At 46.1% G+C, this 27,713-nt stretch overlaps 1 protein-coding gene across 17 annotated transcripts in view; it reads left to right on the top strand.

Annotated features, from left to right (window-relative positions):
- The window catches only part of TRIM2 (tripartite motif containing 2), a 169,469-nt gene that overhangs the window by 60,289 nt on the left and 81,467 nt on the right, over positions 1–27,713 (top strand). For 2 of the 17 annotated variants that reach the window (XM_021101492.1, XM_013998072.2), the window contains exon 1: positions 3,450–5,523. The exons of 14 other annotated variants lie outside the window; for them this stretch is intronic. The gene's annotated coding sequence lies outside the window, so the exon portion shown is untranslated. Of the gene's footprint in view, positions 1–3,449; positions 5,524–27,713 lie in introns of those variants that run through there. One more of the 17 variants, XM_021101493.1, reaches the window with a different exon arrangement.

Raw genomic sequence — 27,713 nt, 5'->3', positions numbered from 1 at the left:
GACCTACATCACAGCCTCAGCAATGCGGGATCCAGGCTGCATCTGTAACCTATACCTCAGTTTGCAGATAACACCAGATCCTTAGCCCAAAGAGTGAGGCCAGGGATCGAACCCGCCTCCTGATAGATACTAGTCAAGTACCCACTGAGCCACAATGGGAACTCTAATTTTTGTCACTTTATGTTAATTACTTAGTAAGTAATTAATCCTGGAAAGATGCCAGATACAAAAGGCCACACGATGTATGATTCCATCTCTATGAAATGTCCAGAATAGGCAAATCCATAGAGCCACAAAGTAGATTAGTGGTTGCCAGGGGCTAGAAGGAGGGGGAAATGAGGAGTGAACTGCTAGTGTGTGTGAAGTGTCTCTTCCGGGTGATGAAGATATTCTGGCATTAGAGTGTGGTTGCACAACCATGCGAATATACTAAAAGTCACTGGATTTTGCTTTTTAGAAAAGATTCTTTTTTTTTTTTTTTCTTTTTTGTCATTTTGCCATTTCTTGGGCTGCTCCCGTGGCATATGGAGGTTCCCAGGCTAGGGGTCAAATTGGAGCTGCAGCCACCGGCCTACGCCAGAGCCACAGCAATGCAGGATCCGAGCCATGTCTGCAACCCACACCACAGCTCATGGCAACACCAGATCCTTAACCCACTGAGCAAGGCCAGGGATCGAACCCACAACCTCATGGTTCCTAGTCGGATTCACTAACCACTGAGCCACGACGGGAACTCCAAGATTCTTTTTTTATTGAAGTATGATTGATTTCCAATGTTGTGTTAGTTTCGGGTATGCAGCAGTTATACGTTATATCTATATTTTTTTTAGATTTTTCCCCATGTGTTATTACAAAATATTGAGTATAGTTTCCTGTGCTGTACAGTAGGTTCTTGTTGGTTATCTATTATGTATATATGGATTGTACACTTTTTTTTTCCTTTTAATGGCCACACCTGCAGCATATGGAAGTTCCCAGGCTAGGGGTCCAATCAGAGCTGCAGCTGCACCCTATGCCACAGCTCACGGCAATTCCAGATCCTTAACGCCACCAATCGAGGCCAGGGATTGAACCCACATTGTCATGGACATTATGTTGGGTTCTTCATCTGCTTAGCCAAACTCCAGATTGTACACTTTTAAACAGATGCATTGGCGTTCCCATCATGGCTCAGTGCAAACAAATCTGATATCCATGAGGACACAGGTTTGATCCCTGGCCTCATTCAGTGGGTTAAGGATTGGCGTTGCTGTGAGCTGTGGTGTAGGTGGCAGTCATGGCTTGGATCTGGCATTGCTGTGGCTGTCGCGTAGGCCAGTGGCTACACCTCTGATTTGATCCCTAGCCTGGGAGCCTCCATATGTTACAGGTGCAGCCCTAAAAAGACAAAAATAAAATAAGTGGAGGCATTTTATATTTTGTGAATTATATCTCAATAAAGCAGTTGTGGGGTTTTTTTTCCAAGAATATTACATGGCTCAGAGAATCTCCAAGAAATCCAGAGACTGAGGCTTCGAGGCTACCCTGCTGAGAACAGTGCCTAAATTCTGTTGGAGGATGGTTCTAGAATGAGTCCTGCTACTTACCGGTCCTCCGGCACATCACCTTGGACCTTCCTCCTGCTGGCTTTGAGCCTCCATACCTTCCCACCAGACTCTACCACCTCACAGAAAATGGCTTTTCTAGAGTCTGGTTTCCTGTGTCACTTCCTTTGTCTAAAAGTATAGTTGATTTACAATGTTGTGTCAATTTCTGCTGTACAGCAACGTGACCCAGTCATTTTGCACTGAGGGAAAAAGAAAAAAACAAAGATCCTCTGTAACCTTAAAGCAGTAGATTTAATCATTGTTCTTATATACATTCTTTTTCTCATATTATCTTGCATCGTGTTTTTTCCCGAGTGACTAGATACAGTTCCCTGTGCTCTACGGCAGGACCTCGTTACTTACCCACTCCAACTGCAATAGTTTACATCTACTAACCCCAAACTCCCAGTCCCTCCCAGTCCCTCCCCCTCGGCAGCCCCAAGTCTGTTCTTCATGTCTGTGAGTCTCTTTCTGTTCTGCAGATAGGTTCATTTGTGCCATATTTCAGATGCCACATATCAGTGATGTCATGTTATTTGTCTTCCTCTTTGTGACTGTCTTCTCTTAGTGTGAGTATCTGTAGTTGCATCCATGTTGCTGCAAATGGCATGATTTCATTCTTTTTATGGCTCAGTAGTTTTCCACCGTATCTCTGTAAACACATCTTAATCCATTCACCTGTCGGTGGACACTTAGGTTGCTTCCATGTCTTGGCTGTTGTGAATAGTGCTGCTATGATCATAGGGGTGCATGTATCTTTTTGAATTGTAGTTTTGTCTGGATATATGCCCAGGAGTGCATTGCTGGATCATATGGTGGTTCTCTATTTAGTTTTCTGAGGTACCTCCATACTGTTTCCCATGGTGGTTGAACCATCTGTGTTGCTTTCATCCAGACTGAAGTCTGGTACGCATACACCTGACTGCCAGAGCCTCGGCCACGGTTTAGATCCCTGACTACAAAGGAGGCTGAGAAAGCTGGTTGCACATGGGGAACAAGTTCCCTCAGTGAATTTACTGGACCATGACTTTAAAGTCACAGAATACTGAAGCTAAACAAGCTCCTTTGAAGTTCAATCTGTTTTGACCATTTGGTCCAATGAATGTCACACTGGCAAAGGCAATGGCAACTTCTAGCTCTATCTTGCCTGACTTTTTAAGCGTTGGGCAGTGTTAATCACGCCTCTCAAACATTTCTCTTCATTGATGTAAGTCGCCCTTCTTGTATCTTACCAATCATTTTTCCTCTCACTTTCCACCTAGTGTTCTCTTTGCCCACTTGCAACTGGGGTTTCTCATCCCTCCATATTCAATCCTGCTCATAATAACTTGTTCACACTCTATAAATGTTATGGCTTGAATTGTGTCCCACCTAAAGCCCATATGTTGAAATCTGAACAGCCAGTACCTCAGTATGTGACTTTATATGCAAAGAGGTTAATTTCCAAATAGGAGATAGAAATAAGGGCAGAAGTAATTAGCTAAAATCAGATCACATGGAGTGGGGGGGAGCTCTAATCCAGTTTCAGGGTGTTTCTATAGAAAGGGGACTTTTGGGAAGTTCCCGTCGTGGCTCAGTGTTTAACGAATCCAACTAGGAACCATGAAGTTGTGGGTTCGATCCCTGGCCTTGCTCAGTGGGTTGAGGATCCAGCGTTGCCATGAGCTGTGGTGTAGGTCACAGACGCAGCTCAGATCCCCAGTTGCTGTGGCTGTGGTGCAGGCCGGCGGCTACAGCTCCGATTCGACCCCTAGCCTGGGAACCTCCATATGCTACAGGAGCGGCCCTAGAAAAGGCAAAAAAGACAAAAAAAAAAAAAGAAAAGAAAGGGGACTTTTGGGAGTCCCCTTGTGGCACAGTGGGTTGAGGATCTGGCATTGTCAACTGCGGCAGCTCAGGTTGCTGCTGTGGTGAGGGTTCGATCCCTGGCCTGGAACTTTCAAGGGTGAGGCCAAAAAAAAATAGAAAAGGGACGTTTGGACACAGATGCTCACATAAGGAGAAGGCCATGTGGATTGAAGTTACACTGCCACAAGCCAAGAAACTCCCAGAAGCTAAGAGAGAGTCTTGGAACAGATCCTTCCATAGTACGCTCAGGGGGAGCACAGCCCTGTTGACACCCTGATCTTGGATCTAGCTTCTAGAACTGTGAGACAATCAGTGGCTCTTGTTTAGGCTACTCAGTTTGCGGTACATCGTTAATGGCAGCCTTAGCAAATGTTGTGAATTTTCTTTATGCCTGTATTTATCTTCCTCTTATAATTGGACAACTGCCTACTTTATACTTTTGCCTGTAACACCCCAAATACCTTATGGATCCAAAGGGTGGGCTTGCCTGGGGACACATTTGCATCGGGATATCTTCCCAGAAACCAGAAACTCGTCCAAACTCCACTCCTTATTTCTCTGGTGCCACTTGCTCCTCCATCTGTCTGTCTTGGTGAACAGGCACCCTCCGTCTCCCTGGTTGCATGTGTCAGAAACCTGAGTGACAGCGTGAGACTCTGCCCCCCCCCCCAGCCCCCCGGTTAGGTGGGCCTCTAATCCTAAAGCTTCCACCTCTCATCTCTGGGGCCTTTCCTGCCCATCCCAGCCCTCCACTCCCTCCCTTCCACAGGCCATCATTCTGAAATCCAAACCTAATCAAGCCACCTATCTGCTTTAAAATTCTTCAGAGGGGCCTCATAGCTTCCAAGCAGAGGTCACATTGCCAAGTTTAGCAGATAAGATCTCTCTGGTCTGAGTCCTTGCCACCCTGGACAGCCCCCTCTTCTCACCTTTGCACCTCTCCCTGCTTTGGGCAGCCCTGCAGAAGTTCAGCTCTTCCTCCTGCCTCTCTTCATTCTACATGATGCCTGCTTTGTCTTCAAAACTCCAACGCAGCCTCCTCTAGGAAGCCTTCCTGGATATCCAGCATGATTCAGAACCTGCCTCTGAGTTCCACTAACCCTCTGGGCATAGATTCTATCACAGCAATTTCATCACACACTGAAATTGTCGGTTTCCACCCTCTTTGTCCCGCCCGCCCCCGCCTCCCACTAAGGCACTTAAGCGTAGAGACTTCAGGTTCTTTTTTCCCAACTTTCTTTTCTCAGTCCAGTGCCTGGCACAAAGGAGGCACTCAAAAGTTTCCAGGAGGAAGGAAGGGAAAGGGAAGGGGGAGGGAACACCCTACCCCAATCTATTTTACCGAATAAAATATAAGACCTTGAGAGGCAGTAATTTCTCCGTGATTTCATAGCTGATTGTGTCCTCGTTGGCTCATTGTCAGAATTTACTTAAAGTAAACGCAGAGGTTTTTTTTTTTTCCTCTCTCACTTTCAAGAGTTGTGATTGTTTTCACTAATGAGCTCTTCTGTCCCGAGGCTGGCCCTTTGCAGCGCTCCCAGCCTCGTCCCACTGAAGTCACTCCCCCGAAAGGACAGACTTTGCCGCGTATTTACAGGGGTGGGGGCGGCGGCGGAGGTGGGGGGGGACTGATGCGTGTTGGAGAAGAGTTGGGAGGACCGCGCCCCCCTTTTTCTGCCCCTGGGGCTGCGATTGGTCCTTCTCCGGGGACCGGCCGCTCCAGCCCGAAGTAGGGAGCAGGGAGATCCGCCGGCCCCGGGCCCCGGGTGCGTGCGGTTAGCGCGTCCTTTGTGCGGGGATTAGCCGCCGCGCCAGGGCCGGGAACGCGGGCGGGCGCCGCGCAGCGCGTAATCCAGGATTTGCCGCGGCCCCGCGGCGGATGGAAAACAGATGTGTCCGCCCCGGGCCTGAGCACGGGATGGAAGTGACCGATCCGATCGCCTTCTGGAACCGAGGACACGGAGTTGAGGCCCTTCGGGATCCAGCCGGGAGGCGGCTGGCCCTCGGTTCGTCCGCTTTGGCGGCTTCAGCCTAGAGCCCGGCTTCAGTCCCCGCGGGCCGTGCGCGCCTCTTCTGACGCCGTCGCGCAGTAAGTGGGTCCTCTCTCGGCTGCGGCCCGGGCCCAACCCGGCCATCTGGAGTCTCTGCTCCGGGCAAGGTCCGCGTGGACCTAGGTGTGCGGAGCCGCGGGAGACTCCGCTTCCGGGTCCTGGCGGGGGACCGGGGGTTGGGGGGGGCGGGGACCTGCTGCCAGGCCCGCGCCTGCCTGGGTCTCCGGGGGCGGGGACCCTCCGCCAGTCTCGAAAGCTGTGCCCCGAGCTTCGGAAGTAAAGCTTTTCACGTCATTTTGCACTGAGGGAAAAAAGAAAGAAAGAAAAAGATGCTCTGTAACCTTAAAGCGGTAGATTTAATCCTTGTTCAGAAGATGGGTTTCCTTCTCTCTTTACATTTTGGTCGTTTCCCTACTACTGAAATCAATTGCCTTCCTAATTAGCCTTCACGCTGACCCTCTGCCCGAGTTCATACTACCGTCTGGCTTCTTAGAGGAGGGAGATGTTGATGTTTGAGGGTTTTCAGGGTTTGTGTGTTTTGTTTTTTTGATTAATAAATCCTGAAAATACATGCCCCGTATTGAAAACTGCATGTGCACAAATTAGGTAGGAGGCCAGGAGTGGGCAGGAGGGTTTGTCGCATGAAATGCCTGTCAGATCCCAAGCATTCTTTGAACCCTAAACTGGTTCCCACCAGTAATTCAATCCCCACAAGCCTCGGGTTCATTCTTCACCCCTTCCCTCCCGCTCGAATATACCAACCTTACTTTATGAGCAAAGACAGCGTTAGATTCGGCTGTTTGGTAAGTGGTTACTGTTAAAGCACCTGGAGTTCCAGATATGCAAAGAGGTAGCGAACCCAGGGTGGGAGGGGTTGTTGTTCCTGTGGGAGTAGGTATGTCGATGCCCTTCCCCCCCCCCGGAAACAGTTTTTAGCCCATTTTGTTCTTAAACTGGAGAGTTAACTTTCCCATCAATCATTGTAGAACGCAGTTACGGACTTCTTGCGGGGCTCCTTGTATTTCCGGGTTCCATGACTAGAGAGGTGGCAAAGTTACCTTGCTTGTTTCTAGCTCCGCTGTCCTGACCTCTAGTCTCAGACTGCCACGTGATTTCACCCCTGGCAGCCCTAGTACCTGCCTTGTGGCTGAAAGAAACAAAAGAGCAGGAATGACTCACAATCCTCTGGCTACCTCAACCTTAACCAAAGATGCAAAGTATTTGATTAAATTCTTTATGACGCAGGTTCCATTGTTTCCTTCCTCTTCAAATCTAGGTCCATCTAGCAATTAAAGATCAATTTAAAAAACAAACAAAACCTCCACCTGTCTCCTCCTTTAGAGTAAACAGGGATTTGATTGAGTTGGGGGTGGCCACCCACACTAATAAACTGTTTTTCTGGTGAGATAATTCCGTCATATTCGGGCTGGCACACAGGATGGATGGCACCAGATCTGCTCTCTCACCCGCATGTTTACACATTCTTTTCCTAGGACGCTCCCTTTTTTTTCTATCATTTTCTATACTGTCCCCTGTGAGGTACATACCATGACTCTATTTTGCATCATAGAATCTAGGATATCATTACTTTTCAGTGTCAAGCTTGTTTAGATCACAGTGTCCCTTTATCAGTATTCTCAGAACATTTTCCCAAATCCCACCTTTATTTTCCTGGAAAACTCTTTCATCTATTCAATCCTCCATTGGAAATGCCTTCGTATCTTTCAAAAGTAAAGATGGCGCCTACATCTGGGATTATTTTTCTTGCATCATTTTCCTGTTGACATGCATGGTTTCCTGATTGTCTGGTCAGCTTGTTATTTTTGCTTCATATGGAAACACACATGGAAAGAACTTCTAATCTAATGTAAATGGGTTAGGGAGTCTCCCTGAGCATTAACTGCGGACACACTGATCTGTTCTTTGGTCTGCCCTTGGGTTGAATTCTGTCCTTGGAATTTCTGTCCACTGCTTACTCTAGAAAGAAGCTAGATATTTACCTTGGGGCTCAGGAGTGACTTGTTTATTTGACCTTTTCTGCGTGGCTGTAACTCACCACCTCTCCAGCTACTGCTTGTTGAGAATTTGGCCTGTTAGGCAGAGAACACCCAATCTGGTAATACAGCAGTGCTCAAGGAACCTTTCAGAGTGTCAGCCTGAAATCCTAAAGTCTGGAAAGATAACATCATCAGAACTTTCTTCTTCTCTCATTACTCCATGAAAAATGACATTGCTTGGTTTATAGCAAAGCTATCTTGGACTATAAATTCCCCAAAGACAATCTCAGCTTGATTTAGGTTCTAAAAGTTCATGCTGGCTGGTGCTGGCAAGATGCTTCCAATGCTGCTGCTAATGATGCAGATAATGGTTGACCTTTAGGGTTGCATGAGAAAATACTTTTCAGGATATCTGTTTGTGAGGCCTCTCTGAGACTTTCATCTTAAAAACCTTGAGTCAAGGCTGAGGGACTGTCATACTCTGTCACCCGCATTATTTTGTTGTTGTTATTTGGTTTTGGTTTTGGTTTTGGTTTTAATGCCTTCTCTTGTGGCATATGGAAGTTCCTGGGCTAGGGGTCAAATTAGAGCTGCAGCCTCAGGCCTACACCACAGCCACAGCAATGGCAGATCCTTAATCCACCGAGTGAGGCCAGGGATTGAACCCGAATCCTCACGGACACTATGTGGGATTCTTAACCCGATGGGCCACAGTGGGTACACCGGCATTATTTCTTACACCCTTATATATCAGACCTTAAGGCTGACCTGCCAGTTAGCAGGTCTGAAAAAGTCCCTGCAAGTTATCTGTGAGTTTAGTTTATTTCTTTGACATGCTCAGTGTCTGTGCTTAGAGTTAGGAGAAATGGGTAAATCAAGCTTTGAGATAAGCAGCTAGAGGAGAAATGAAGGGGAGTAAATCTAGTGATGCAGAACTGACTATTTACTAGCTATTCAGCTTTTCTGGGTTTTTGTTTGTTTTGTTTTGTTTTGTTGTCTTTTTAGGGCTGCACTTGCAGCATATGGAGGTTCCCAGGCTAGGGGTTGAGTCAGAGCTACAGCTGCCGGCCTACACCACAGCTCAAGGCAACACTGGATCCTTAACCCACTGAGCGAGGCCAGGAATCGAACCCTCGTCCTCACGGATGCTAGTCGGGTTCGTTAACCACAGAGCCACGATGGGAACTCCAGGTTTTATGTATTTTTAAAAGTAGCGGAAGAGTTCCCAATGTGGTTTAGCGGGTGAAGAACCCAACATAGTGTCCGTGGGAATGTGGATTTGATCCCTGGCCTCGCTCAGTGGGTTAAGAATCCAGCACTGCCGCAAGATGCTGTGTAGGTCACAGATGCGACTTGGATCCGATGTTGCTGTGGCTGTGGCTTGTCCTCAGCTGCAGCTCTGGTTTGACCTCTAGCCTGGGAACTTCCATATGACACAGGTAAAAAAGAAAAAATACTAAAGATTTTAGTGGAAATGCAACCTCAGAAAGTGAGCTGTTGTTGGCAAATATTTTGTCTTACATTCTGATTCCTTCCTATGTAAAACTATTATTTTTGCATATCCTGCCTTTGATTCTTTTCTTAAGCCTTGACCCAAATATCCTCTTCCTCAAATTTATAGTATATTCTTCTTTTTCATAACATACTGGATGGCTAGATGAAATTTATTTAGGCAGAAGGGCTGGCCAGGAAGATTTGGGTGTGTCCTTGAGTCAAACACTGTATCTGTCAGCATCTTTATTAATTTATGATGGTGTAGAAGGTCTCAAATAGAAGCTGGGGTGCTGATTCATTTCCGCCTTAACTGTAGTCAAATGAACCCACACACACACTTCTGGAACCAGAGCAATTTGTACAGATATGCTGGAGGCGATTGGAGTTCTGGGAGTTGATTAGCCCTTTAAATCACCCTCTCCTTATTGGATATATTTTTCAGGTTTCAGAATGTCTGCTCTTGGAGGGATGTCTTTTTAATAGAATCAATGATTTAAACCAAAATATCAAGAGAGGTGCAAAGTCTTGCTGTATCTCTCATTAGGATCAGGACTAGGGTTTTAGAGCTGTCACCACAGGCCTTCAGGGATGCTGATTTTTTTTATTATTATTTTGTTTTTTAGGCCACACCTGTGGCATACGGAGGTTCCCAGGCTAGGGAATCAGGGTTGCAGCTGCTGGCCTATACCACAGCCACAGCAGCACCAGATCTGAGCCACATCTTTTACCTACACCACAGCTCAGGGCATTGCTGGATCCTTAACCCGTTCAGCGAGGCCAGGGATTGAACCTGCCGCCTCATGGATACTAGTCAGGTTCTTAACCCACTGAGCCACAGTGGAAATTCCCAGGGATGCTGATTTTTGAGGACCAGGAAGTAAACAGGGGTCCCTTGAGAAGAGAGATGTGCCGTAAGCTGAGACGTGAAGGATTAGACCCAGTTTTGTCTTAGATGGTTCTATCCAATTGGGTAGAAGAAAGGAAAGCTGTTTTTTTTTTTTTTCAAGCCCAGTCTGCCAGCCAACAGGATTTATTGAACAAATATTAAATTTCAAGCCCTGGCTTCATGATCTGAAAAGTACAATAGTGTAAAAGGCAGAGCATAAGCCTTGAAGGAATTTTCAAGCCTCAGCAGTACCTTTAGACCTCAGCAAACATCCTTCTCCCACCTGGTCACGGATTTCATCACCTGGGAAGCCAGGTCTAGGCTGTGGTAGAAGCCCCTTTCTGTATAGTTCAGCTCAGGGAAACTTCCTCTTTTTTTTTTTTTTTTTTTTTCTTTTATGGCTGCACCCACAGCATATGGAAGTTCCCAGGCTAGGGGTTGAACTGGAGCTACAGCTGCCAGCCTACACCACAGCCACAGCAATATGGGATCCAAGCTACATCTACAACCTACACCACAGCTCTCGGCAACGCCAATCCTTAACCCATTGAGGGAGGCCAGGGATTGAACCCGTTGGGTTCGTTACTGCTGAGCCACAGTGGGAACTCCCGATTCCTTTGTTCTTGGCTCTTCAACGTGACCTGAACAAAGTGACACTTGCTACCTAACCCCAAGACTCCTGGTCAGTATGTGCCTCTATTTCTATAGCATTCTCCCAGCCACCAAGCAGTTCAACAGCGGCCAGCACCAAAATGATCCATAATGGGGGCAGAGTTATCCTTGAGCCTGGCCTTAAGGACAAGATCAGTTCTCTTTAACCATGAAAATGGCCTCACAGACTAAACAAAGGCACACCTGTCTCCTCTGCTGACTACATGCAATTTATTTAAATTCATGTGACACATTCGACAGTAGGGTCAAAGCTCTATTATAAAACTACCTGAAAGAATGCATTTTCTGGGCCTTGGCTTAGAGATAAAAAAAAGGCATTAGCCACATTGAAAGGGATTTGCATCTTGTTAGCTTGCCTGGATGTCCTTGCTGCTTGCCCAGGAGGGTGCGTGACTATCTTTGTAGCTGGGCAGCCTGCCTTCATTGTAACTCTGCTGGGAGTGGAAATAGTGAGCTGGGGGTGCAGGATGGGGAAGGGAAAGGGCAGGAACCTGTAGGACTCAGAAGAGGGGAAGCAAGAGGTCAGTGCTGACTCCTCCCTTTTTTTTGTGTAGTTCACAGTCAAGGGCTACATCTCGGTTAAGGGCTGCGTCTCAGGGTGCAGTCATCTCTCAGTATTGGTGGGTGAATGGGCTCCTTGCACGCTGGCGGCCCCTGGCTCCCCCGTTTTGTTCTGCATATGTTCCTCTGCTTACCTCTGCCCTGGATTCTGCTTATGAAAGGCAAAATAATCGCCCAGTTCCTCAAAAAAGGAATTGTAAAAGTGAACCTCCTCTTTTAACATGATCAATCAGAAGTCGCCCAAGAAAAGCAAATAAAAAGATACTCACATGGGCTGAACGTTTGCATCTTGGTTGCTGCCAAACAGAAATGGCCAGAAGTAGGTGTCTGTCTCTTTGAAAGCTTAGCTGATAATGAAGCCACTGATCAAAGCCAGACATCACAAACAGTGGTCTCCAGATGCCTGGTGCCATGAAAAAGAAGTCTTTTTTTTTTAAAAACAAAGCTATTTCCACGTTAGACAAGCAATTCCCATCAGTCTGTTGCGACACATAACAACAAATAAGCCTTAGATGACAAATGCCGTTTTTTGGCCCAGGTCACACGGAAGTCACACAGTCAAGTTGTACAGTGAAGTGACTGGGGTGCCGTTTGCTTCGAGGAAGGGTGAGCGGAAGCTGACTGGGGTCTTCTTACTGCTTTTGCTTATTTTCTGTCATCAAGTGGCAATTACCTTTCGAGTGTTCTCCTTTCCTCCCCAAAGTCTCAATCCAGAAACCTGAAGTACAAAGTCATTGATGCCTGAAGGCTAAAACCCACTGCAAGCAGCCAAGCCACCCACCCAAAACACCATGAAAAGATCTGAGAGCTTGAAAGGGGAAGAGGTGGGCGTGGGGGGGGGGGGTCTGTGCAATATACTCCTTTTTCCTGGAACATTTATTCTAATGTCTCTGCTTCAGCTACAGACCCCACAGAAGAAGGTATGTTTTATTCATTTTTTTAACATGATGTCATGAAAAGAAAAAAAAAATTGGATTTCTCCGCGATTTCCCCTCTAAGGCTTTAACCTTGTAGTTCACCTAAATGGTTTTGCTTAAACAAAGCCTCTGAATTTTTAATAGGCATCTATTATGAATCTAATTCATACTACGTTCTAAAAAGGCTTTACATATCAACAATGGGAGATAATTAAGGACTTGCTTTGAATGGTTAAAAGCAGTTTCTGTGATAAGAGGAAGCCAGATTTGAGTTATAAAATTTGGAATTCCAGCTGCATGGTGAGCTGGTTTTCATTTGCAATGCAGTACAAAACATTCTTGGCATGTTTGGGGCTTATTCCACACAGGATGCTCCATGTGAGAATTAAATCTAAATAGAACAAAATAGATCTCTCTCTCTCTCTTTTTTTTTTTTTTGGCTGCACCTGCTGCATGTGGAAGTTCTCAGGTCAGGGATGAAACCTGATCCTTAACCTGCTGTGCCACAAGGACACTCCAGGAACTTTTTTTAAATTGCAAAATAGTAGATTTACAATATTTTATTAGTTTCAGGTGTACGGCAAAATGATTCAGATATATATATCTCTGATGCCATATATATTCTGTTCTTTTCCAGATCTTTTTCCCTAATATATTATTACAAAATATTGAGTTAGTTCCCTGTGCTGTAGAGTAGGTCTTTGGTGGTTATCTGTTTTACGTACAGCAGTGTGTGTATGTTGATTCCAAGCTCCTAACTTGTTCCTTCCCTTTTCATTTGGTAACCATAAGTCTTTTATGTCTGTGGGTCCGTTTCTGTTTTGTAAAGAAGTTCATTTGGATCACTTTTTAGATTCCATGTATAAGCAATATCATGATATTTGTCTTTGTCTGGCTTACTTCACTTAGTATGATAATCTCTAGGTCCATCTATGTTGCTGCAAAAAAAAAAAAATTTAATAGAAAAACAACAAGTCTGGGAGTTCCCATTGTGGCTCAGGGGTTAAGAACCTAATATCCATGAGGATGCGGGTTTGATCCCTCGCCTCGCTCAGTGGGTTAAGGATCCGGCATTGCTGTGAGCTATGGTGTGGGTCACAGATGCAGCTCAGATCCTAAGTTGCTGTGGCTGTGGTGTGGGCTGGCAGCTGCAGCTCTGATTTGATCCATGGCCTGGGAACTTCCATATGCTGCAGGTGCAGCCATGAAAATAAAAAAAAAAAAAATTAAAAAGGAAGAAAACATTAAACCTCTTGACTTCGGCATAACGTATCACTGGTGGATTTATTAGACCAGAGCTGATGGTGTCAGGGGCTGTCAGTTATGTCTTCTGAGAGCCTGGGGTACCATGTTTCTTCAGGCAGATTGAGGTGACTACACGCTATGTAGCTTTTATTTATGAAGATAACCCTGCTGACTCACTGGATATTCTTTGCCGTTTTCTCCATCCTTTTTCCCACTCTATTGGTCATGAAATTTATTGGTGCCTGTGGCAGGAATCTAGATGAACTAGCTTGCTTGGTTCAAGCCCATAATTTCCTCAGCCAGACAGCGAACTGGCTGAACTAGGCACTGGGGGGATAATCGTGATTTCATATCGCATTTGAGCAAATCTTTACCTTTTAAAAATCACTTTCACATAAATTGTTCCCTCTTATCTTCACAACGACTCTGAGAGGTGATGTTTTAGAAGCAAGAAAAGTAAGGCTTCTCTTCTGTGACATGTGGAAGTTCCCAGGCCAGGGATCAAACCCACACCCCTGCAGTGACAATGCCAGATCCTTAACTCCCTGCTCCACAAGAGAACTCCTCTAATAAACACTTAAAATTTAACTCGAGATCCAAGACTATCACACAAGAAACCATTAGGGAACTGTGTGAACAAGACATGATCAGGTGTCCGTTTATAGGATACAGGCAATTACTTCAATGACAGTTCAGAGAAGAGAGAGAACACAGTAGGTGAAAAATCTTTGACAATATAATGGAGGAAGAGGGACTGAAGTTAGAGGGGAAATTACGTGCAAGATTTACAGAGTTCCCTAATTGCCTCGTAATTAAAAGATCTAGCATTGTCCCTGCTATGGCACAGGTTCGATCTCTTGCCCAAGAACTTCTACATGCCACGGGCATGCTCCTCACCCCCCAAAAAGAAAAAAGATTGTGCAAGATATAGATTCGAGAGAGAAGTGGATCAGGTGTACTAGGCTGCTAGGGACATCGCAAGCAAAGGCAGAGGGGCCATGCTTCAGATGGAGATGAAAGACACACCTGGAGTTCCCATCGTGGCTCAGTGAAAACGAATCTGACTAGCATCAATGAAGGTGCAGATTCGATCCCTGGTCCTACTCAGTGGGTTAAGGATCCATCATTGCCATGATCTGTAGGTTGCAGACGCAGCTCAGATCTGGTTTTGCTGTGGCCGCGGGTAGGCCGGTAGCTGCAGCTCTGATTTGACCCCTAGCCTGGGAACCTCCATATGCCAAGGGTGAGGCCCTAAAAAAAGACCAAAAAAAAGACATGCCCTGATTGGAGGGGAGCTGACCGGAAAGTCTGAGTAGGGAAGTCATAGGAATTAAGGCTGAATAGGGAAGCTGGGGCCAAATCACAGATCTTTGGGGCCAAACAGAGAAACAAGACCCTATGTTTTGTTGCATAAAGCGTGTGAGCAGAGTTGGTTCCTTCTGAGGGCTGTGAGGGAGCATCTGGCCTGTGCCTCCCCCACCGTATGGTGGCCTCAGGCACTCCTTGGCTTTAGGTGGTTTTCTCCCTGTGTTGTCATGTCCTCGTCTTTCTCTGTGTCCAGATTTCCTTTTTGTATAAGGACACCAGTCATGTTGCATTAGGGCCCTCGCTCAGGACCTCATTTTCACTTGATCACCTCTGTGAAAACCTATTTCCAAATAAGGTCACAGTCCGAGGTACTGCAGGACTTCTTATCTTTTTGGGACACAATTCAACCCAGTACAGGAGCCTTTAAAGAGTCTTTAGGGGAGTTCCCGTTGTGGCTCAGGGGTTACGAACCCTGGTATCCATAAGTTCAATCCCTGGCCTTGCTCAGTGGGTTAAGGATCTAGCGTTGCCATGAGCTGTGGTGTAGGTTGCAGACAAGGCTAAGATCCCGTGTTGATGTGGCTGTGGCTGTGGCTGTGGTGTAGGCTGGCACCTGCAGCTCCCATTTGACCCCTAGCCTGGGAACCTCCATATGGCACAGGTTCAGCCCCAAAAAGCAAAAAAAAAAAAAAAAAAAGTCTTTAGGAGCTCCCTTGTGGCTCTGTTCAGGATCCGGCATTGTTACTGCTGTGGCTCTGATTGCTGCTGTGGCACTGGTTCGATCCCTGGCCGGGGAACTTCCACATGCCATGGGCAAGGCCCGAAAAACCGCAGCAAACATACAAAAAAAGAATCGAGTTGCAGAGTAAAGGGTAGGGGGAAGTTGTTTTAGTACAGAGAGATTAGCAGCAGAGCACAGAGTACACTTGAGGGGGAAGGCAGGGAGCCATAGGCTAAGAGCGGGGGATGGAGAAAAAAATAGGTAAAAGCTGCAAACATTTCAAAGGACTAGTTGAAAAGATTTCAGTGGTAGTAATGATAATTAGTCTAGAATGTGGCGGTTCACAGAGCGTTTCCGCTCCGCTGCCTGCTTTGATCTGGACGACTGTGTCTGGATTTCTGGCCAGCGAGAAGGGCCAGCGGTGAGGCCATCCGTGCCAGTGAGAGCAGCTGGCAAAGGCAGCTGCACATGCTGAATCTGAGGTGTGACAGAGTGACAATGGCCACTGTGTCCCTGGACACCCAAGCTAGCTGTCTGCTCTCTAGAATAGATTTGGGAGTCAGATGCACTCTGGTTGTCCGTCTACCCACGAGAGTGGGTGAGATCTCTGAGCAAGTGGATGCAGAAGGGGAAGCACGGTCGCATCTGTCCTTCTATTGTGTTCACCTAGAGCTCTTGAGGTTTGGGGAGTTCCCCTCATGGCTCAGTGGAAAAGAACCCAACTAGTATCCATGAGGATGAGGGTTTGATGCCTGGCCTCGATCAGTGGGTTAAGGATCCAGCATTGCTGTGGTTGTGGTGTAGGCCAGCACCTGCAGCTCCAATTCGACCCCTGGTCTGGGAACCTCCATATGCCGCAAGTATGGCCCTAAAAAAGGCAAAAAAGTCGGGGGGGGAGGAGTGGGTGCTTTTATTTTGAAGTTTTGTTCTTTTCAAGATATAGTGTACGAGTGGTAAAATTCCTCTTTTCTGGTGTTCAGTTCTATGAGGGTAATTTTATTTTATTCTATTTTTTATGTCCGCACCACACACCATGTGGAAGTTCCCTGACCAGGGATCAAACCCTCCTTCTGCAGAGACCCAAGCCACTGCCATCAGATTCTGAACCCACTGTGCCACATTGGGAGCTCCTCTGAGGTTTTTTTCTTTTTTTAAGGGCCTCACCCTCAGCATATGGAAGTTCCCAGGTCAAATCAGAGCTGCAGCTGCCAGCCTACACCACAGCCACGGCAACGCGGGATCCCAGCCATGTCTGCAACCTACACCACAGCTCACAGCTGGGTGAGATCCTTAACCTACTGAGCGAAGCCAGGGATTGAACCTGAGTCCTCATGGATACTAGCCAGGTTCATTACCACAGAGCCACAATGGGAACTCCTGCTGCATAAGTTTTGGCAATGCCTTCAGTGGTATAACCATTACTACTATCAAGACTTGGAACAGTTGCATCTTCTCCCAGCAGTCCTTCCTGCTGAAGCACTTTCTGGGAGGAAGCCGGGATTTATGCAAAGTCAGACAGGAGGGAAGTTGGAGTTCCTGTCTCGGCTCAGTGGTTAACAAACCCTACTAGGATCCATGAGGATGCGGGTTCAATCCCTGACCTCGCCCAGTGGATTAAGGATCTGGCGTTGCCGTGATCTGTGGTGTGGGTCACAGATGTGAATCAGATCCCACATTGCTGTGGCTGTGGTGTAGGCCAGCGGCTATATCTCTGATTGAATCCCTAGCCTGGGAACCTCCATATGCCGTGGGTGTGGCCCTAAAAAGACATAAAATGAAATAAAATAGGTAAGTTATATTAAAGGAGAAAAATGATGGCTTTGAAGCCGAAGGAAGGGTTAACTGAGGGACAGTGGTAAGGAGGCAGATGGGGGTCTCTGAAAGGGTTAATTATTGTGAAAAGGATTCTCTCCCTCCTTCCTGTGAAATGGAAAGAAGAATGCCTATTTTCAGGGTCTGCAATGTATATTTGGGGGATGGATTCCTAAAGTCCTGCCAGCAAAGCCATTTCCTGCCGAGCAAGATGTTAAAAGTCATTTTCCATCACTTCCACCTTGGAGGTATTCTTTCCTATTGCAAGTCCTGTCTGTGGGAATTAAATCAACGTGCAGGGCAGGCGCGGGGCTGGTCTTCTTTGGGCTGTGAGCCCACATTCTGCTGCCATGGAATACTGTAGCAATTTTAGAACTAACAACTTCACCATTCTCCAATGAGAAGTGCCTCTGTATCTTTTCCTGTATCATACAGTGGAAGAACTTGGCAGCAACACAGGCTTCCGTCCCCACGAATGTATGTGACAGCCAGGAGAATGAGTCACGGCTACAGGGCCAGCTTCCACACACATCCTCAGGGTGTCATTTGGCAAAAGAGAGTCATGTCGCCCATCATGTTATACTTTTGACTTAAAGTCACCCTGCCGTGAAGTTCCCACCTGTGGCCTCTGACATCATTGTCATCTCTCTGCATCATTGTCATCTCTCTGCACCTTTGCGTGTCACGTGATTCGGGTGAGGGAGGCAGGAGGGTGTTGAACAACAGTCTTCAAACTCTGGGTTTCACAAGCAGCTTGTGAATCAGGTTGTGGGTTGCAAGCAGCTTGTTTTAAAATGAAATAGAAGACAGCAGGGAGCTGTGTAGAATCACACAGCTTTTGGTTCAATGAGATATACGCACACGTCTATACTGGACGGCAACATAAAATGTGTTTCTTCTGGGGATCACGGTTACAAACGTGTGGGAAGTGGCCCTCCACAGGCTACTGAATGTCCTTGTGGCTTAACTGGAGCCATAATCTACAAAATGGGGATAGTAGCAGTTATCTGTTTCATCTGGTTGTTGAAAGGATTAAAAAGAAAATGTATGAACAGTGTTATGGATTATGTCTCATTAATAAGCAATGCTTATTATGATCATTTCTTTTTCTGCAGAGATCTACAGCCCAAATTTTGTTTCCTACCCAGACCTTTCCTCTAAGGCTTGAGCTTCGACCCCACCTCCACGTGGTTGTTCCAGCTCAGCGTGTCCAAACTTAAACTCAGCTCCTCAGCACCTTCTTTCTCCAGTCCACCACCTCTCACTGCCCACCCTTCTCCCTAGACACACAGACCCCTCTGCCGCTCCTCCAGCATCCATTTCTGTGAGAGATGCCATCAGTCCCCTGCCACTTAGGCTGTCTGAGCATCATCGAATGCTACTTTGTCTAGAAAGTGAATTCTTCTAAGAAGAGAATTCTGAGCCTGGGTCACCATCACCACTCACTAGATTTGTGAGATTTTGCCCGCAGCCTTGCCCTATTAACCACACCTTGCAGCCTTTCCTGTTTGTAAGTGTTCAATGTGCTCCCACAGGTCCCAGGTTAAATTTTACACTCCTTGGGAGTTCCCTTCATGGCTCACTGGTAACAAACCCAACTAGTATCCATGAGGACGCAGGTTTGATCCCTAACCTTGCTCAGTGGGTTAAGGATCCAGCGTTGCTGTGAGCTGTGGTGTAGGTAGCAGACACGGCTCAGATCTGGGTATTGCTGTGGCTGTGGTGGAGACTGGCAGCTGCAGCTCTGATTCGACCCCTAGCCTGGGAACCTCCACATGCTGCAGTTGTGGCCCTAAAAAGACAAAAAGACTTCTGCGTAAAACCTTACAACATCTAAAACATGATATTGCTTGTTGTTTCTCATAAGTGTCTGTGGAAATGACCTGCACTGGAAGTCAGCTAAATCTGCCTCTCCTTTCTGCTTGCTCTTTAACTTTTAGGGTTGAAGTAGGCGAGATTCGAGCTTAACTCTTGCCCTTTGATTCTTAAATATAATTCATTTAACTTCACTGGTACCATGTTATAACCACACTGCACTGGATACTCAATAAGCATGTTTGATGAATTAATGATTAACTAGTCATTTAGTCTCTTTTATTCATTTTTAGAAGACTAATGTTTATTTTATTTTAATTGATTTTTTATTTTTAACTGTGTTTTGGTTTTTATTTTATATTAGAGTATAGTTGAGTTACAGTGTTGTGTTAGTTTCAGGTGTACAGCTAAGTGATCCAGTTATACATATATACATATCCATTCTCTTTCAGATTCTTTTCCCATATAGGTTATTACAGAATATTGATTAGAGTTCCCTGTGCTATACAGTAGGACCTTATTGATTATCTAGTTTCCTTTAGAACGAATATTCCTTCCACTCTGGTGTTTGTAGTTCTTAGTGACTTAGGAGTGTACAGATAAAACAAAGTAATAGAGTTTTCTGGTGGTGCAGCAGGTTAAGGATCTGCTGTTGTCACTGCTGTGGTTCAGGTCGCTGCTGTGGCTTGGGTTTGATCCCTGGCCTGGGAACTCCTGCATGCCATGGGCATGACCAAGAAAATAAAACGAAACAAACCAAAAAAAAAAAAAAAAAAAAAAAAAAAAGAGGCATTCCCATCTGCAGCTCAGCAGGTTAAGAACCCGACTGGTACCCATGAGGATTCAGGTTTGAACCCTGGCATCGCTCAGTGGGTTAAGGATCCGGCATTGCCACAGCTGCAGAGCAGGTCACAGCTGCAGCTCAGATCTGGTCTTGCTGTGGCTGTGGTGTAGGTCTCAGCTGCAGCTCTGATTTGACCCCTGGCCTGGGAGCTTCTATTTGCAACAGGTGTGCTGGTAAAAAGAAAAAAGGAAAAGAAAAAAGAAACAAAGAGTCAAAATATGTGAAATATGAAGATGTAAAAACACACACATTGGTTGGTAGTAGTTGTACCTGTGTATACATACTATACTACATTTTCAAGCAAAAAACACACACATCGGTTGGTGGTAATTGTACCTGTGTATACATACTATACTACATTTTCAAGCATCAGGTCAGTCTATGAGCTTACAAACATTGAAACCTAATGTCTTTTTCAGGGACTAAAAGGTCCACTGATAGTTATTTTTCCAATTTTATTCCTCTGCGATCTACAGCTTCCTGGGTTGTGCAAAGTTTGTGGTATGTGTTGAGTGGTCTGCTATGGTGGGGGTGGCTGTGGACTGACCTCCAGAGCTGGTCCTGGGTCCAGAAGGTCGAAAGCTCAGGTTTTTTTGTTTTTTTCTGTTTTTTGCTTTTCAGGACCACACCTGCGGCTTATGAAGGTTCCCAGGCTAGGGGTCGAATCGGAGCTACAGCTGCCGGCCTACACCACAGCCACAGCAACACCAGATCCAAGCCATATCTGTAACTTACACCCAGCTCACAGCAATGCCGGATCCTTAACCCACTAGTCGAGGCCAGGGATTGAACCCGCAACCTCATGGTTCCTAGTCGGATTCATTTCTGCTGCACCACAACAAGAACTCCTAAAGCTCAGTTTTTTTAATCCACATGAAACAACCGCCTTCCTCCAAGCCAAAGGGCTACACAGATGGGCCCTCTCATTTATTTGCCCTCTCTCCATCTAACTGCTGAGTAAAGGGGAGCCTGCAGGCGGAGGTGGCAGTAGCTTTTGTGTGTCTGAGTCTACCATCCAAACAATATTCAAGAACAAGCTGATGAATCAAATTCACACACAGTTTTTAGGGAAAGTTGCCAGTGTTCAGTTGTTTATGTGCTTTGATGGGGTCTGACTTCCAGAATCATGAAGGCATGCTGTGTGGTGTAACACATTCCACGACTTGTACCCAAGCAGATATCATGGAGGAAAAGGTAGCAAATTGGCTGTTGTGCAGTGTCACATCTGTCCTGACAAAGAGACATGTGGAAAATACTGGTGATAACTGCAGCAATAACCGCTGTGTGCTTTTGGCATTAGTCCTGGGAGACCACAAAATCAGGACAAGAAAGGATAGTTTATCTGAGTATCTAAACACCAGAAGCATCCAAATAGTGGAATTTTTTTTTCATTTTTAAAAAAATATATTGAAGTGTAGTTGATTTACAATGTTGTGATAATTTCTGCTGTATAACAAAGTAACTCAGTTCTACATGCACACACAGTAGAATTATTTTTAAAGAATTTTTTTATCCAATTTTTAAAGTCATGCCCATGTGACTGTTGAAGAACGTTTGTGCTGAGGAACAGTGAGCAGGGATGCTGTGTTTGACCAGCTTCAAAGGACTAGTGGGTAGGATTGCAGCAATACAGTCCACTCAATACAGGGCGAACTGGATCATGGCGGACCGTTCCAGTTGCATCAAGGCGGCCTTACTGTCAACGCCAAGTTGGGTGGTTCTTGGTCATTTACGGGTTTTGGTAGCTACAAGCTGTGCTAAATGTTAAATTTCTCTTCTTTATTCTTTTTTTTTTTTTTTTTTTTTTTTTTTTTGGTTCACCCACAGCATGTGGAAGTTCCCAGGCCAGGGATTAAATCCCAGGCAGCCATAGCTGCAGCAGTGCCGGATCCTTAATCCACTGTACTGGCTGGGGATGGAACCACGCCTCTGCACCTGAGTTGCCGCAGTTGGATTCTTAACCCACTGTGCCACAGTGGGAACTCCTAAGTTTCAATCATTCCTATAAAGCACTATTTAAAAAAATTTTATTGAAGTGTAGTTCATTTACAGTGCTCTGTTAATATCTACTGTACAGCGAAGTGATTTTATATATATATATATATATATATATATGCATATGTATATGTGTGTGTGTGTGTGTGTGTATATATATGTATTCTTTTTCATGGAGTTCCTGTCGTGGCTCAGTAGTTAATGAACCTGACTAGCATCCATGAGGATGCAGGTTCGATCCCTGGCCTCTCTCAGTGGGTTAAGGATCCAGTGTTGCCGTGAGCTGTGGTATAGGTCACAGACATGGCTCAGATCCCAAGTTGCTGTGGCTATGGTGTAGGCTGGACCCCTAGCCTGGGAACCTCCATATGCCATGGGTGTGGCCCTGAAAAGACAAAAACAACAAAAAAATTTTTGTTGAAGTATAGTTGATTTAGTGTTGTGTTCATTTCTACTATACAGCAAAGTGATTTCTTTTTCAGATTATTTTCCATCATAGTTTATTATCTTGAATTAAGATCTTGAATATAGTTCCCTGTGCTGTACAGTAGGACCTAGTTGTTCATCCACCCTACATATACTAGTTTACATTTGCTAATCCCAAACACCCAACCCTTCCTACCCCCATTCCTCTCTCTTGGCAACCACAGGTCTGTTCTCTATTCTATGAGTCTGCTTCTGTTTTGTAGATAGGATCATCTGTGCCATATTTTAGATTCCACATACAAGTGATATCATGTGGTGTTTGTCTTTCTTCTTCTGATTTATTTCACCTAATATGATAATCTCTAGTCTATCCATGTTGCTGCAGAGGACATCATTGCATTCTTCTTTATGACTACTAGGCCACTGTATATATGCACCACATCTTCTTTATCCATTCATCTGCCAATGGACATTTAGGTCGCCTCTGTGTTTTAGCTATTGTAAACAGTGCTGATATGTACATAGGAGTACATACATCTTTTCAAGTTATAGTTTTGTCTGGATATATGCCCAGGAGTAGGATTATAAAGCACCATTTTTTTGGTATTTTATTTTATGGCAACACCCACAGTATATGGAAGTTCCCAGGTCAGGGATTGAAGCCAAGACACAGCTGTGACCTACACTGTAGCTGCAGCAACACCAGATCCTTTAACCTACTCTGATGGGCTGGGAATGGAACCTGAGCCACTGCAGTTGGATCCTTAACCCCCTGCACCACAGCGGGAACTCTGAAAAGCACCATTTTCAATCACTGCTCTTTTAGAGTTAAGATAACTAAGCTTTAGAAATATCCTTAATCCAGGGAGTTGCTGGTGTGGTGCAGTGGTAACAAACCCGACTAGTAACCACGAGGATGTGATTCGATCCCTGGCCTTGATCAGTTGGTTAAGAATTCGGTGTTGCCATGAGCTTCGGTGTAGGTTGCAGACGCGGCTCGGATCCCGAGTTGCTGTGGCTCTGGCGTAGGCCGGTGGCTACAGCTCCGATTGGACCCCTAGCCTCAGAACCTCCATATGCCGCGGGAGCAGCCCTAGAAAAGGCAAAAAGACAAAAAAAAAAAAAAATGGGTTTTTGACATAGAACCTGGTACACAGCAGGTGCCCCATAAATGTAAGTTCCCTTCCCTTTCTTATACCCCATACCAAAATGTGTATAAGGGAAAAGTGATATTCCCAGAATAAATGAGTAGTATTTACTGAGCACTGACTTATATCCAGACCCTGCATATCAGGGAGAAGAGGATGGTCGGACATGGCCCACAAGCTCACTCTCCAGTGGGAGAGGCTCCTCAGAGGGTGGTAAGTACAGGCACAGAAGGACACAGAAGGAGGAATGAAAGCCTTGGCTGAGCACAGGGCCATCAGGAGAGTTTTCAGAGTAGAGGTGATGCATCAATTCAGTCTCCAGCAAGAGAAGAAAAGGATTGGGTTCCCAGCTGAGGGGAAACATGCACAGAGATTTAAAGGACACAAGGAAGGAACTAACTCAGAACTCCCTGGAGGCCTAAAATGAGTGAATTTAACATCTTCTTCTTTTTTTTTTGGTTCCCCCACGGCACATGCAGTTTCCAGGCCAGGGGTAAAATCAGAGCCTTAGTTGTGACCTACGCCACAACTGCGGCAACACTGGATCCTTTAACTCATTGCACTGGGCTGGGGATCAAGCCTCCATCCAGGCGCTACAGAGAAGCTACTGATCTCATTGCACCATAGTGGGAACTCAAACATCCTTTACAGAAGGCTTGTTGGAGGGCAGGCCTGGAGCCAGTAAATGTAGCAGATCCAGCCCCAATTACACACATCGGAACTGCTGGGCTTGAATGTCTATGATTGGTCAGGGGATCTTAGTGTTTCCAGTGACCCATAGTGGTTTGGATGCTCAAGTCACTGCAGGGAGAACCAGGATATGGGGTCACAGAGGTGGAACAGGTTTAGACCCTCTTGTACAAAAATCTAAGGGCTCCTAAGCATTGCTGTGAGCTGTGGTGTAGGTTGCAGATGCGGCTTGGATCCCAAGTTGCTGTGGCTGTGGTGTAGGCCAACAGCTGAAGCCCTGATTCGACCCCTAGCCTGGGAACTTCATATGCCACAGGTGCAGCCCTTAAAATAAAAAAAAAAATTTTTTTGGAACATCTAAGGGCTCCAGTGTTGGACTGAAATTGCCCCCCGCTGCCCTACTGCTTCACCCCATTCATATGTTGAAGCTGTAACTCTCCAGTACGTGGTATTCATTCATAGATGGAGCTTTCGGGAGGTCCTTAAGGTAGACGAGGTCATGAGGGTGGGGCCCTCATCATGGGATTAGTTAGAAATATTCATACTGTGACAAATGGTCACACTTGTCATCAAGGATTCCGACAGGGTAAAGCACTGAAAAACCAAAGGGGGACACGCATTTACCATGGGAGGGTCAGGGGGAAGCCTCAGAGGAGGCACCATTTGGGCAGAGAGCCGAGGGCACAGGGGCAGCCTTGCACCCGGAGATGGGCGGGGGCTGAGGGGGCCTGGCCTGTCCTTTGTGAAGACCCTGTCCCTTGGCCATTTTCTAACGAGGCAGCCTCCTTCTCTGAACTTGAGATCTCAGAATTTGGACTTGGGGTAGCGGGTTGACTGATTCTTAAAAAGCCAGAAACAGTGGACAGAGAATGAGGGAGTGAAGCACAGAAGCCTGAGAGCACAGGAAACCTGGAGGAAGGTTCCAGAATGCCACTAGAAAACGCCTGACTGTTAGATTAAAAAGAAAAATTGAAATACAACCTGTTTTTTTTTTTTTTTTTTAATCATACATCAGCTTTATGGGCACATCTAAATTCAGACTGGGTTCTTCCATTTCCTTTTCTGGGGGCAAACTAACATGTGTTAATAGCATTTTAAAAACAGAATGGAAGTTCTGGCTCGGTGGAAACAAATCCAACTAGGAACCATGAGGTTGTGGGTTCGATCCCTAGCCTCGCTCAGTGGGTTGAGGATCCAGCATTGCTATGAGCTGTGGTATGGGCAGCAGATGCGGCTCAGATCCTGTGTTGCTGTGGCTGTGGTGTAGGCCGGCAGCTGTAGCTCTGATTAGACCCCTAGCCTGGGAACCTCCATATGCCATGAGTGCAGCCCTACAAGACAATGAGACTAAATAAATACATAAATACATAAATAAATAAATAATAAAAACAGAATGGAAATTCTACTGGGCCCATCAGGGAACAGAAGAGAGAAAGACCAGAGCACAGCAGCTGTCTGATGCCAACAAAACATTCTTTTGAGAGAATCTGTTTGCTTTTATCACTTTACCCTACTCTCAAATTTGACTAGCTTAGAAGGCTTCATACAGAGTCTGTACAATGGCTAAGGATCTGAGTTCCGCTCTTCTGTGTTTATTTTGGTGTCGGATTCTTACTGTCAAGGTCATTCTGAAGAAACGCAGCTTCTTAATTATGCAGAATTGGTAAATAGCCAATAACCATAGCTTCTTAACTATGCAGAGTTGGTAAATAACCTCCGTCTATTATGTCTTGTGTTTTTTTTTTTCCCTTTCTACTCCCAGGAGTCCGCCTTCTCTGTGAATCCCCCTCTGACAGGATGTCTTGGTTTATTTTTTCCCTGCCCTTTGCGAGTGGATGGCCAGAGATTTAACCTTTCCGTCCTCTCATCCCTTGCGGCGGGTTCCTGTTTCTCTGCTATCTTGGGAACTCCAGCTGTTTGCTGTCGGGGTTTGCGCCATCATAAACTCTAAATCTTTACCTCTTGCGCAGGCCTGCTGCAGTCTAAGAGCTGTTTGTTACACCTCAATGTAGTTTTCTGTCTCCACTGGCAAGAAACACACCTGTGCTTGTATCTACAGTCATCTCTATGGTGGAAAAGTCTCCAGAGAACCAACGAGATGATAATGAAACCTGGGCAGCCCGCAGAGGTGGCTCCCCAGGTCTGCCAGTGGTGGGGGGGGATGGGGAGGGCTTGGGGTCTACTGATGGAGAGAGGAAAGTACCCGGAGACAGGTTATACGTGTTGGGGGAGTCACCTTCCCCAGTCCCCTCCCCAGCCTGTTTCTTTGTGCGATGGTGTAATCTAGACCCAATATGGCCTCGGAGCTCCAGGCGTTCTGAAGAGATGCATTGGGGGCCCAGCAGAGTGAGAGATAGCTTGTTAGCAGGGCCCCCCAGGACCAGTTCTTCAGAGAAGGTATTTTGCGGCTTGAAAACCACGGGCCTGTATCACCTCTCTGGTCTTTAAATACCTCTGATTCTATAAAGGATCAGAATCTTGTGCGTTCCTGCTTCCAGTCCCTGGTGGAGAGGCTCTGCGAGGGCCCGACAGGTGGAGAGTCAGGATTCAGGCCAGGAGCCAGGCTGGTGAACTGAGCCCCCAAAGGGACTAGGAAGTGATGGAGTCTATGCCCTTGATCTAGGTTGTTTGGTCTGAGGCTGAGCATCCCTATGACAGTGGGGTAGCTGGTATCCCTTTGCAAAGGGCGGGGTCACAGCACACGGTAGGGGAAAGATGACAGGGAATGCCAGGTTCTTTGACCTCGGGCTTGTGCTTCTGGATGGGCAGGAAAGGAGCCCTGGGTGCAGTTGGGTGCATCTTAGCCAAGATACCCTCCCAGATCCCAGCCCCTCACTTTTTCCTTTCTAAAGAAGCCTTGCCTTCTTTCTGCATTAGAGAGCAGCCTAGAGATGATCATACTGAGTGCAGAAAGTCAAACAGAGAATGACAGACATCATATATCACTTCTATGCGGAATCTAAAAAGATGATGCAAATGAACTTATTTACAAAGCAGAAGCAGACTCACAGACTCTGAAAACAAAGTCATAGTTACCAAGGGGAAGGGGAGGGAGGCAGGGAGGGATTGGGGGTTTGGGATTGGCATATGCACACTCTGCCAATATGTATATATGAAATATATTCAATATTCTGTGATAACCTCTGTGGGAAGAGAATCTGAACAAGAATGGATGTGTGGGGGAGTTCCTGTCGTGGCGCAGTCAGTGGTTAACGAATCTGACTAGAAACCATGAGGTTGCCGGTTTGATCCCTGGCCTTGCTCAGTGGGTTGGGGATCCGGCGTTGCCATGAGCTGTGGTATAGGTTGCAGATGTGGCTCAGATCCCGCATTGCTGTGGCTCTGATGTAGGCTGGTGGCTACGGCTCTGATTGGACCCCTAGCCTGGGAACTTCCATGTGCCGAGGGAGCAGCCAAGGAAAGGACAAAAAGACAAAAAAAAAAAAAAAAAAAGAATGGATGTGTGTACACGTGTAAGTGAATCAATTTGCTGTATAGCAGAAATGGGTACAACATTGTAAGTCAACTATACTTCTATAAAACTTGAAAAAATGAAAGAAAAACCAAAACCAACACAACAAGAAAGGCAGTTCTGCAGGGAGCCCGTGGTTTATCTGTGACTTGAACTATATATATATATACTTGTGTGTCTGTGACTGGGCTGTGCTTCTCCCAAGGGGAGTCCCCGCCCCCAAGT

This window comes from Sus scrofa, chromosome 8 (assembly GCF_000003025.6).
Source record: "Sus scrofa isolate TJ Tabasco breed Duroc chromosome 8, Sscrofa11.1, whole genome shotgun sequence".
NCBI lineage: Eukaryota > Metazoa > Chordata > Mammalia > Artiodactyla > Suidae > Sus > Sus scrofa.
The sequence above is the reverse complement of the archived record's forward strand: the minus strand, read 5'-3'. Positions and strand labels throughout refer to the sequence as shown.